Source organism: Vicia villosa, linkage group LG3 (assembly GCF_029867415.1).
Source record: "Vicia villosa cultivar HV-30 ecotype Madison, WI linkage group LG3, Vvil1.0, whole genome shotgun sequence".
Taxonomy (NCBI): domain Eukaryota; kingdom Viridiplantae; phylum Streptophyta; class Magnoliopsida; order Fabales; family Fabaceae; genus Vicia; species Vicia villosa.
Window position 1 is genome coordinate 57,094,212 of NC_081182.1, and position 10,800 is coordinate 57,105,011.

Here is a 10,800-nt window from a genome sequence, read left to right on the forward strand (position 1 = left end):
ACAATGCTATGTCCCTATCATTTGTTAAGAATGTAAAAGGGCATCCCTACTTGACAAATAAAATTAGGAAGAAAACAATTGAAACTTAATTAGGTTGTAACACAACACTAGAAACGACACCTAGTACTGTTCAAATACCAACGGCTTCCCATAAGGAAGTGGCCAGGGCTCTTAAGGTACTTATTGGCTGTTGGTTTTTCAAATTGGTTCTATTTTGTCGTTACAATGTATTGATTTATTTTGGTGATAGATTAGTAAGAGTAGTTAATCTCCCATTACTAATGAATGAACTAAATATTAATTATATAAGAGATAAATTTATAGTGTATTTAATTTAATATTTTAAGGATTTGTTTGGTAAGTGAGATAAGAGATCATATATAATAACTTTATTATGCATTGTCTTAACTTTTTCAATATCATTCTAAATTATAATGTAAGATAAATGAGTTTTTGGTGTATGTCTCATTGTTGACAAGAGTATATACATAATATATATAAGAGTTGGTCTGATTTTTTTAATAGGAGCAGAACAATTCTATCACACTCCCGCAGTCGAAGCGGGAGGTCGGCGGACGCTTAAACTGTTTCGAAAATCATCAAAAAGAATTTTAGGAAGGTCTTTGGTGAAGATATCGGCAATATGGTGTCAGGAAGGAACATGAAGAATGCGAGCCTGATGTTAGGTTATCATCAAGAAAAACACATTAACTATAACTAGATCGACGGGTGTCAGGACATCCACCACAATCGGCATATGTAGGAAATAAGCTTCTCAATAGGAGAAGGATAGAGCTGGAAACCATACTGTAAGGTTCCCTAAACATAACACATGATGCATTTCAATGCAAGCATGTGTTCGGTGCAAGGAGCATGCATGTGAAGACACACCTGTTGGACATCATAAGAGATGTCAGGACGGGTTAATGTGAGATATTGCAAAGCACCGGCAAGACTCAGATATAAGGTAGGATCGCCATATGGAGTGCCGACAAACGTATTGAGCTTATGTTTGGCGTTAACTACAGTAGTATAAGGTTTGCACGAGGCCATGCCGGCTCGACCAATAATCTCGGTGGTGTAGGTACTTTGACTAAGAAAAAGTCCATCTTCATGTCTAGTTACTACAATACCTAAAAAAATAGCTCAGTGGTCCCAAATCCTTCATAGAAATCTCTTGGGAAAAAACGCCATGATAGATTTGCGTAGGTCATGAGAGGAACTAATGAGGATGATGTCATCAACATAAAGAAAGATGTAGGTCATGTCAGAGTCACATCGGTAGATGAAGAGAAAGTGATTTAAGGTGATGTGCTGATATCCAATAAGGGAGACCTAGTCAGCGAAACGCTGGTACCAAGCACGGGGCGCTTGCTTTAAACCATAAAGACATTTCTGTAAGTGGCACACAAAACCTAGATGATGAGGATCACAGAAACCTAGTGGCTGATGCATATAGACAGTTTCATGAATATCACCATCAAGAAGGGCATTTTGGACATCTAATTGATGAATGGGCCAAGATACTTGGAGATAGCAATGGTGAGAATAGTGTGAATGATCGCAAGTTTCACCACAGGGCTGAAAGTATCATCACAATCCACTCCTGCAATTTGACACCTGCCATCACCTACAAGTGGCTGATGCATATAGATAATTTCATGAATATCACCATCAAGAAAGTCATTTTGGACATCTAATTGATGAATGGGCCAATATACTTGGAGAGATCAATGGTGAGAATAGTGTGAATGATCACAAGTTTAACCACAGGGCTGAAAGTCTCATCACAACCCATCCTGTAATTTGACACTTGCCATCACCTACAAGTAAAACTTTGTAACGCTCAAAAAAGCCATTAGATTCCTTTTTATGCCTGAAAACCCACGTACAAAGAATAATGTTAACATCACAAGGTCGGGTAACTGAATCCCACATATTATTTCTAATAAGAGCATTAAATTTAGAATGCATTACGAATTTCATATTAGGGTTAAAAAGGGAAAATATATGTTTTTGGGAAGAGGGGAGATGGTCGGATCATCAATAGTAATAAACAGGTTAAAGATTTTCCTAGGTTTGAAAATACCTTTCATGATGTGAGTGGCCATGGTCCAGGTAGGAGGTACGGGTTGGGCCAGTGATGTAAATGAGGGAGAGGTATCCATGTGGTTTGAAGAGGATGAGATAAGAGTTGTTGGGGAGGCTAGCGATATATGGTGAGGGCCAGGTATAGGTGATTGTTTGAGAGGGTCATCTAGTGGTGACTTTAAAGTCAAATGAGTTCGTTGATGTATAATAGAAAGATGTAAAACATTAGTGAAACAATCGTATGTGGGAGCAGGTGTGGAGGACAGACGGGTAAAAGGAAATGATGTTTCATCAAAGATGACATGCCGGAAGATGGTGATTTTTCTGTGCGGAAAATCGAAACATTTATAATCTCTATGATTAAGGGGGTACCCTAAGAAAATACACTGAGTCGAGTGGGGTTGTAATTTATTAATGGCAGTGGAGGGAAACAATGGACAACAAAGACTACCAAAGAGGCAAAGATGTATGTAAGAGGGATCACAATGATATAGATGTTAAGTAGGAGAGATATTAGACATAGTTTTCCAGGGAAGAATGTCAAGAAGATTTGTAGTCATTTAAAGCACATGACGCCAAAATGAGGAGGAATGAATGCAGGAGCGAGAAGAGTGTGAATCATGTTGTTAATGGTGTGTATTTTTTTTGTTTCGCCTTGCCATTTAGTGCTGAAGTGTGAGGGAAAGAAAAGCAAAAAGTGAGACCATTAGTAGCACAATAATCATGAAAAGATATATTGTCATATTCTCGCCCATTATCACATTGAAAACATTTGACAATTTGAGAAAATTGTGCGCAAATATGATTTAAGAGAAGTGAACATTTCACAAACTTGAGATTTATTCATTAGAGGAAATGTCCATAGAAACTAAGAAAAATAATCCAAAAATAAAACATAATAACGATGACATTGGTGATGTGAATAAATTACTAATGTAAAATATCAAAGGGCATCACAGTAACATTATTGGATGAAAATAAAGGCAACTTAACATGTTAGCCAAACACCCACGAAACGAAAACTGTCCTAGAACTCAAATACTCATAACTAATGAACTTGTTGCTATGAAATGACAACAAAGTTAAAAGAACAAGGAAGTCCGAGACAGTTGTACCAGAGACTGTAAGCAAGACCAGCGAATGGATAGGAAGTAGTAACTAGATAGAGGTTGCCAAGGCTATCATATCTACAAGTGGAATCCTCGTTTGAAAGTCATTGACCAAAAAGTCCAAGGGATCAAAAGAAACGGAAAAATTATTGAAAATAGTGAGTTTTCTCACATAAATCATATTTTTGACAATTTTTGGTGTGTGCAAAACATGGAGATGATTCAACGGCTTGTGTTTATGGGAGCTGTGTAGGGTTTTGTGTCTATTGCCCTGAATTGGAATATCTTGTCCGCTACCAACAAAAAAGTTCTGATTTAGGTGACTCAAATTAGAATAAGATGAGAGATTACCTTGTGACGCTGCTATGTGGAAAGAGGCACCCGTGTCTATGTACTATGTGTCGTTCATAGGAGTAAGAGACATGGAATGCATAGCAATTATGATGTTAGTGGGTGCTAGTGAAGTCATGGCAGCGTAAGCCTGAGGACGTTGGCCTAAAATGCCTTGTTGATGGGGAGGAGCAGAAGGGCGAGTCCACTAAGAAGTAGGATACATGCATGGAGGCATGACCCACAGTGGCGGAGTCCAACCCACTGCTAGTAAGGGGACACTATTTCTACTGCTGAGAAGGAGGAAAACCTTGTGTGTTGCCACCATGAGGACCATCATGGTTACGAAGATTACCACCCTAATTTTGATTGTTACGAGAATGGGGCATTTTCCAAAGCGGCGGATGGTGCTCTAGGATGAGTCGTCAGAAGGACATTGATGGGTGATAAGATAAGCGGCAGATGGTGCTCTAGGGTGAGTCATCAAAAGTCTCCATGCGAACACTAGAGAATTCCTACTCAAGAGTGAGAGCGAGTGCATTCTAATTATCTTGGAAGAGATCATCCAAACGTGTCCAAGCAGCCAAAGCCGTGGAGTCGGAGCTAGGTTCTATGATGGTGGTTAGCAAGTCAATAGGTATAGTGGAATAGATCCACTGAAGCACGGTTACATCCAAGGTGGTCCATTAGTCATAAGTGGGGTCAGTGAAAGACGATAGAGGCTTGTTAAATGAAGGCATAATATGGTGCAGGACCCAGTGAGAGCGGGCATGATCGAGAAATAGCTCTGCCCATGTGTCATAGCGATCAGTTTCCATGTTAAGCACAATAGGAATATTAATCTAATGTTAAAAATATCGAGAGCGTGAAGAAATTTTGGTTTGGAAGAGGATGAGGTAGGTGGTGTCGAGATTTCCACCTTGGGAGGAGGAGTCACCGTGTTGCTTTCTTTGTTGGAAGAGGAAGACATGTTGTAGACGGAGAGGACGAAAGAGAACAATGACCGCAGGAGAGACTGGCGATGCAGAAGAGGCTGACATTGACTAAAAATCGGCATTGGGGCGGTGGCTGCGCAAGGGTGGCGAGACACATATAAGAGGTTTGGCTGCGGTGCAGGAGAAGGGAGGAAGGATATGGGCGCGAATGAGAGGAATGAGGAAAAAAACGGCGTTGATAGTGTGGAGGGCGACTTTGGAGGAGAGGTAGATTATGATCTTTTTAGCGTTGATACCATGTAAGATAAATGAATTTTCTTTGTATTTTTAATTACTGACAAGGGTATATATAGTACATAAGAGTTGACCTAATTTCTTTAATGGGTGCCAAATTATTACAGGTAAGCTAAAATTACAAATTGATTATGAAATAAATACATAATAATTCTATCAATAATTGCACAAATTTTTTCACTAAATTTTGCTGCTAAAATTTCTTAGATAATAATAATAATATTAATAATTAATAGATTAAATTTTTATTTTCCCAATATTATCTAATTTACAAAATTAGTCCCCATATTTAAAATTCAAACAACTTTGGTCTCTCTCTCTCTCTCACTCACTTTTTTTTTATAAAAAATCAACAAAATATTCCTTTTTAACTTATATTTTTATCTATACAGTTGAACAATAAATTTATATACGATGATTTATAATATTTTATAATAAATTTGTTATTTAAAAAATAAAAACATCGTTAATTTAAGTGCAAATGTGTGTGTGTGTGTGAGAGAGAGAGAGATATCAAAAAATTTTAAATTAAAATAGAAGAATCAATTTCGTAAATCAAGTAAAATAAAATCAATAAAATTGTAAATAAAATAAAAAAATTAATTAAATAAAAATAAAAATAATATAGATATATATCTCATTCTCTTTTACAACTTTAAAAATGTTAAAGATAATTAAATAAATAAAAATTAATAACACTAATTTAAGTAACATAAAAATATATAGTGGAGTACTACATAATTAATTCCACAAAATTAAATTAATTAATTAAAATAATAATTACTATTCACTGTATAGAAAAGGGAACAAGATTCTATAACGTTCGCGCATGAACATTAGAGTAACTTTCCTCCACTCACCACCGTCAGATTCAATTAGTGTCTAATATGGTAACACGTGGCCAATTTATTTTAGCAAATAAAATTAAAACTAAAGTGTTGAAGAAGAAACAACATTTCACTTTTTCTAAGCTATACTGTGTCTTCTTCTACTTCTGATATTGATCTTCATCGTCACCATCAACATCTCTGATGAGCACCATCATTTTCACCTCTTATTGTTGATCATTATCGTCACCGTCAATCATTGTCATTGCACACAACACCGCACTCATAGTTGATCGCCATCGCCGTCGTCAATGGTAGTTATTTCCATCATCGTCATCGTAAACGCCGCCACACTCATTTTTGCTCATCGTTGTTGTTTTCAATCGCTCATTGTTATTGTCACGACATTCATTGTTGATCGTTGTCACCGTCAACCGTCGTCCTTGCCACATTTTGCATTCTACTTTGTGTCAAATAGCTAGCTCTGTTTTTTGATTTGTTACAAAGAGCATGTGTTGTTATCTATTTTTTTCAAGAAAGCCATGGAAGTTGTTTCATTGTTTTTCTTATAGTTAAACACTATTTTCTTCAACTAGAAACTAAGAAGCTAGATTATGTTATTGTTATTTGTAATGTTAAATATACTGTTACAAATATAATTGTCAAATATGATAATAATTATTTTATTTATTTATCATGTTTCTTTATTTAGGAAAATGGCATCTTCAAATATTGATTGGAAGCCAATGCTTGGCATGGAATTTGATTCATCAGAGGCAGCTTATCAATTTTGGATCACTTATGGTGCAAATATGGGCTTTGGTGTTAGGAAACGTTATGTGAACAAGAATAAAAAAGATGGATCTATATCATCTTGTAGGTTTATTTGCTGCAAGGAAGGATTACGAAAGCCAGATAAGAGAGATACTTTTGTTAGAAATCATAGAGTCGAAACTAGAACGGATTGCAAAGCAAGGATTTCTATTGTATTGAAGAATGAAAAGTTTTTCATCCATGAATTTGTATCAGATCATAATCACCCTTTGCAGCTACCTGAGACAACACACGTGCTAGCATCACATAGAAAGATAATTGAGGTTCAAGCATGTGAAATTGATTTAGCTGATGACTCGGGATTAAGACAGAAATCAACGTTTTAACTTATGAGCACACATGCAAGGCATAGTTCTAATCTTGGATATAAACGTTGATATACAAAACTATCTCAATACAAGAAGGCAGCGAAGTATGGTGTATGGTGACGCAGGATGTCTTTCCCAATACTTTCAACGACAATTGTTAGAAAATCCATCATTCTTCCATGCATACCAGATGGATATAGAAGAACAAATCACAAACGTGTTTTGGTGTGATTTAAATATGATTTTAGACTACAAGTATTTTGGTGACCTTATGTCATTGGACACAACATATTGTACCAATCATGCTAATAGACCACTTGCTCTATTTTATGGTTTTAACCACTATCGAGGTTCAGTCATTTTTTGTGCACCATTATTGTATGATGAGAAGATAAGTCCTTTAAATGGTTGTTTGATACATTTTTACAAGCACATAACAGCAAAAAGCCAAAGACTGTGTTTACTGACCAAGATCAAGCGATGTCAATAGCACTTGTTGAAGTGATGCCTGAGGCTCATCATGATTTATGCACCTGGCATTTATTGCAAAACGATATAAAACACATTGGGAACTTGAAGAAGGGTGGAAGTTATTTTTTAAGAGATTTCAAGAAATGCATGTATGAATTTGATAGTGAAGTGGAATTTGAGGCAGCTTGGCTTGATTTGGTGAATAACTATAACGTTCATGAAAACAATTGGATCAAGTCAGTTTATGTCATTAAAAGAAAATGGGCTTCATGTTATATGAATAAAACATTCACACTTGGCATGCGAAGTACTCAAGTTAGTGAAAGTCTTAATGCTCACTTCAAATCTTGTATGAAACCGAATGTGGATATCATTCAATTTTTCAAAAACTTTGAGCGAGTTCTTGAGAAGAAGAGAGGAAATGAGTTAAGTTGTGATTATGAGTCCTCACATAAGCTTGCAAGGTTAAAATATGAGATGTCTCCAATACTAATACAAATGGAAAAAGTATACACACACAAAGTATTTGATCTTTTTCAAAATGAGTTTACCTCATTCTTAACTTTAACGATATAAGAGAGAAATGAGTCTCATTCTTTATGTGAATATGTCATCGCTATGGTCAACCATGAAGGATCTTGGAAAGTATCATTCAACATTTCTTTAACTTCCATTACTTGTAGTTGTAGAAAATTAGAAACATTTGGTATACTTTGTTCACATGCATTGAAAGTGTTTAAAGTGAATGATGTGAAATTTATTCCTGAGAAGTATATTTTAAGAAGGTGGACAAAAGATGCTCGTTGCGGCATTGTGTAAGATTCTAAGGTAAAAGAGGTTGAAGGAGATCCAAAGTTATTTATAACACGGAAACTTAGACAAGTTGTCTCTAAATTCATTAGAATGGCGAACGAGACATCACCCATTAAAGAGCATCTTGAATTTGTGGATGATAGTGTAGAAGTCATGCGTAAGAAAATTATGGAACTTCGCATACAATCCAGGGATGATCATAGTGATAACAATGATAATTTGACAATTCAATGTCATGATGTTATGCAATCAAAGGGATTCAAGAAACCACATGGCTTAAAGAGACAAAAACGACTTAAGAGTTGGGTTGAGAAGCAACGTACTACAAAAAAAGGCTCCACATAAAAGGAAACCATGCAGTCAAATGATTGACAAAGTATCTTGTTCGGTGCCTCCACCTTATGAGCCTCCACAAACACAAAAGGATCAATTTAACTTCACGTCACTTTTGATGGTAATTTAATTTGTATTTGAAAAAGAATTATCCTTATATCTACTTTTGTCTCAGTGTTAATTAACTTTTGTTATCATGTAGGCACCCCTAAATGAAACTGATATGACATTACTGTGAATGGAGCTTATTAATCATCAAGTGATACTTTTGTTATATCAATGATGTTTAGTATAAATATTTACCACTTTTATTATATCAATGGTATTTTGATATTTTAGAAGTTATTATTATTATTTGTAATGTTGTATATTATAAGTTTTAGCACTTCTTCTTGTTACAGTATATTATTTTGTTATATATCATATTGAAATTTAAAAATATATTACTTTATAAGTATATTATCTTTGTTATATTACCTATGCAATTTACTTTTAAGTAGCAGCATGCATATTTATAAGTAGCAGCTTCCATATTTTAGAAGTATATTATGTTGTTATAGTACAATATGCAACAATAGTTAGTAGTAATAATTAGTAGCATTTAGCAATTTAGTAACATTTGTTCAGCAACATTTAGCAAGTTATTTAGCATTTAGCAGCATTGGTTTAGTATCATTGGTTCAGTAGCAACATTGAATCAGCAGCAGCATTGAATCAACAACATTTACTAAGTTATTTATACAGATTGATTATTCAATTGAATCAGCAGCATTTAGCAATTTAGCAGTAAGTTATTTTAGCACTTGTTCTTTTATCAGCAGCAATAAGTTATAACAACCCAATTGAAAATTAGATAGAAATTTATTTATTCAATAGAATCACATTGATTATTCATTGACATTCTTACATGAAATTGACAAAACAAACTACTCTGATATCATTCATGGATCCTCTTACTTTCATTGCAATTAAGAAAAACTATTGAAATACAATCCTACTTATACATTATGTCCTAAAACTATTTTGACAATTTCCTACAAATTAAGTTTAGTCCTTTTTCTTCTTTATCTCCACAAAGGTGCATCATAGTTCTTTAGTTCTTCTTTAGGCTTCACAAAGGTGCATCAGAGTTCTTCAATTCTTTTTTAAGCTTCACAAATATCTACATATCAAATTTAATCCCTCCATGTTTCACTCCATGCTTCAAGACAAGTATATCAAACAAGGCACATGACTTCTGTATAACACAAACAATATTCTTCTTTATGCTACACATGATTTCTGCATAATTCCTGCAAAATACGAAGTTCAAGTTTCTGTATTATTGATTTTCCAAATTTTCAGAAATAGATTACAGCAAAGCAGAAATTCAACTAACCTTGGAATGGCGGCATCAGAAACAGAGCAACGGCGGATAAAGAAGTAAAGATGCGGCGGTAACATAAGCGAAGCAACGACAGCGACTTAAGCGAGGTAACATCGGCAAAAGAAGAAAAAAGACGAAGAAAGAAGAAAAGCAACGACAGAGAAAGAAGCAAAGCAACTATGGTTGAAGTTAAAAAACGACGGTCGGAGACAGCAAGGTGGTAGTAGCGGTGGATGAAGGCGAAGATTTTTTAATACGAATTTGACTCTTTTCTTCCTCTCTACAATTAGGTTTTCTATTGTTCCTAATTTTACTTTGATTTCATTTTTAATAAAAAGACATGTGTAAATATCTTAACCACTTAACATTATCGTACGGCTGAGAATGAGGGAAAGTCACTCTAACGTTCCCACGTGAACGTTAGAGAATCCGTTCCAATAGAAAAGTGGGTGAAATTTAGTGGAAAGTTATTATGATGATAATAACAACATGAAAATATGAAAAATGCTATTATTACACTAAAAAATATACATTATACTGTATTTACTGTTCATCAATATGGTAAATAGTGTTTTATTAAAAAAATAATAATATTTTTTTTAAAAAAATATTGCTTTTTAGATTAAGAAGATCCGATATAAAAATTGTGTGATTAACCAACTTTATCACTTCGTTAACCAACATTTTAGATTTCATTGATCAACCTTCTTTTATTATTAAAAATTATTTTTAATATCTGATTGTTTATTAACCAAACTATAAATTATATTAACCAACTTTTTATACTTATTTAACCAATTTTGTGTTATTATTGTTCATGCTACTATTCACATACACTATTTATAATTAATGTTTACGCAACTGTTCACTATTCATGTCACTGTTTATCATATTTGTGAAAAGTGAATATGATAAAGGTGTAAGGAATAGTATATAAATAGCATAGCTATGAAAATCTACAATATAAGAAAGTTAACTGATCTGGAAAGTACATTTCTGCCCCTTTGCTTCCCCAAGCTGCCACATGGACACCTTACTTGCTCTCCTTTTCTAAACCACCGAGTCTGATTTCAAAACAAGCCTAAGAAA

The 10,800-nt window shown here is 34.5% G+C and overlaps 1 pseudogene; it reads left to right on the forward strand.

Annotated features, from left to right (window-relative positions):
- Window positions 1–6,302: 6,302 nt before the first annotated feature.
- Window positions 6,303–8,583, forward strand: LOC131658119 (protein FAR1-RELATED SEQUENCE 5-like; annotated as a pseudogene).
- Window positions 8,584–10,800: the final 2,217 nt, after the last annotated feature.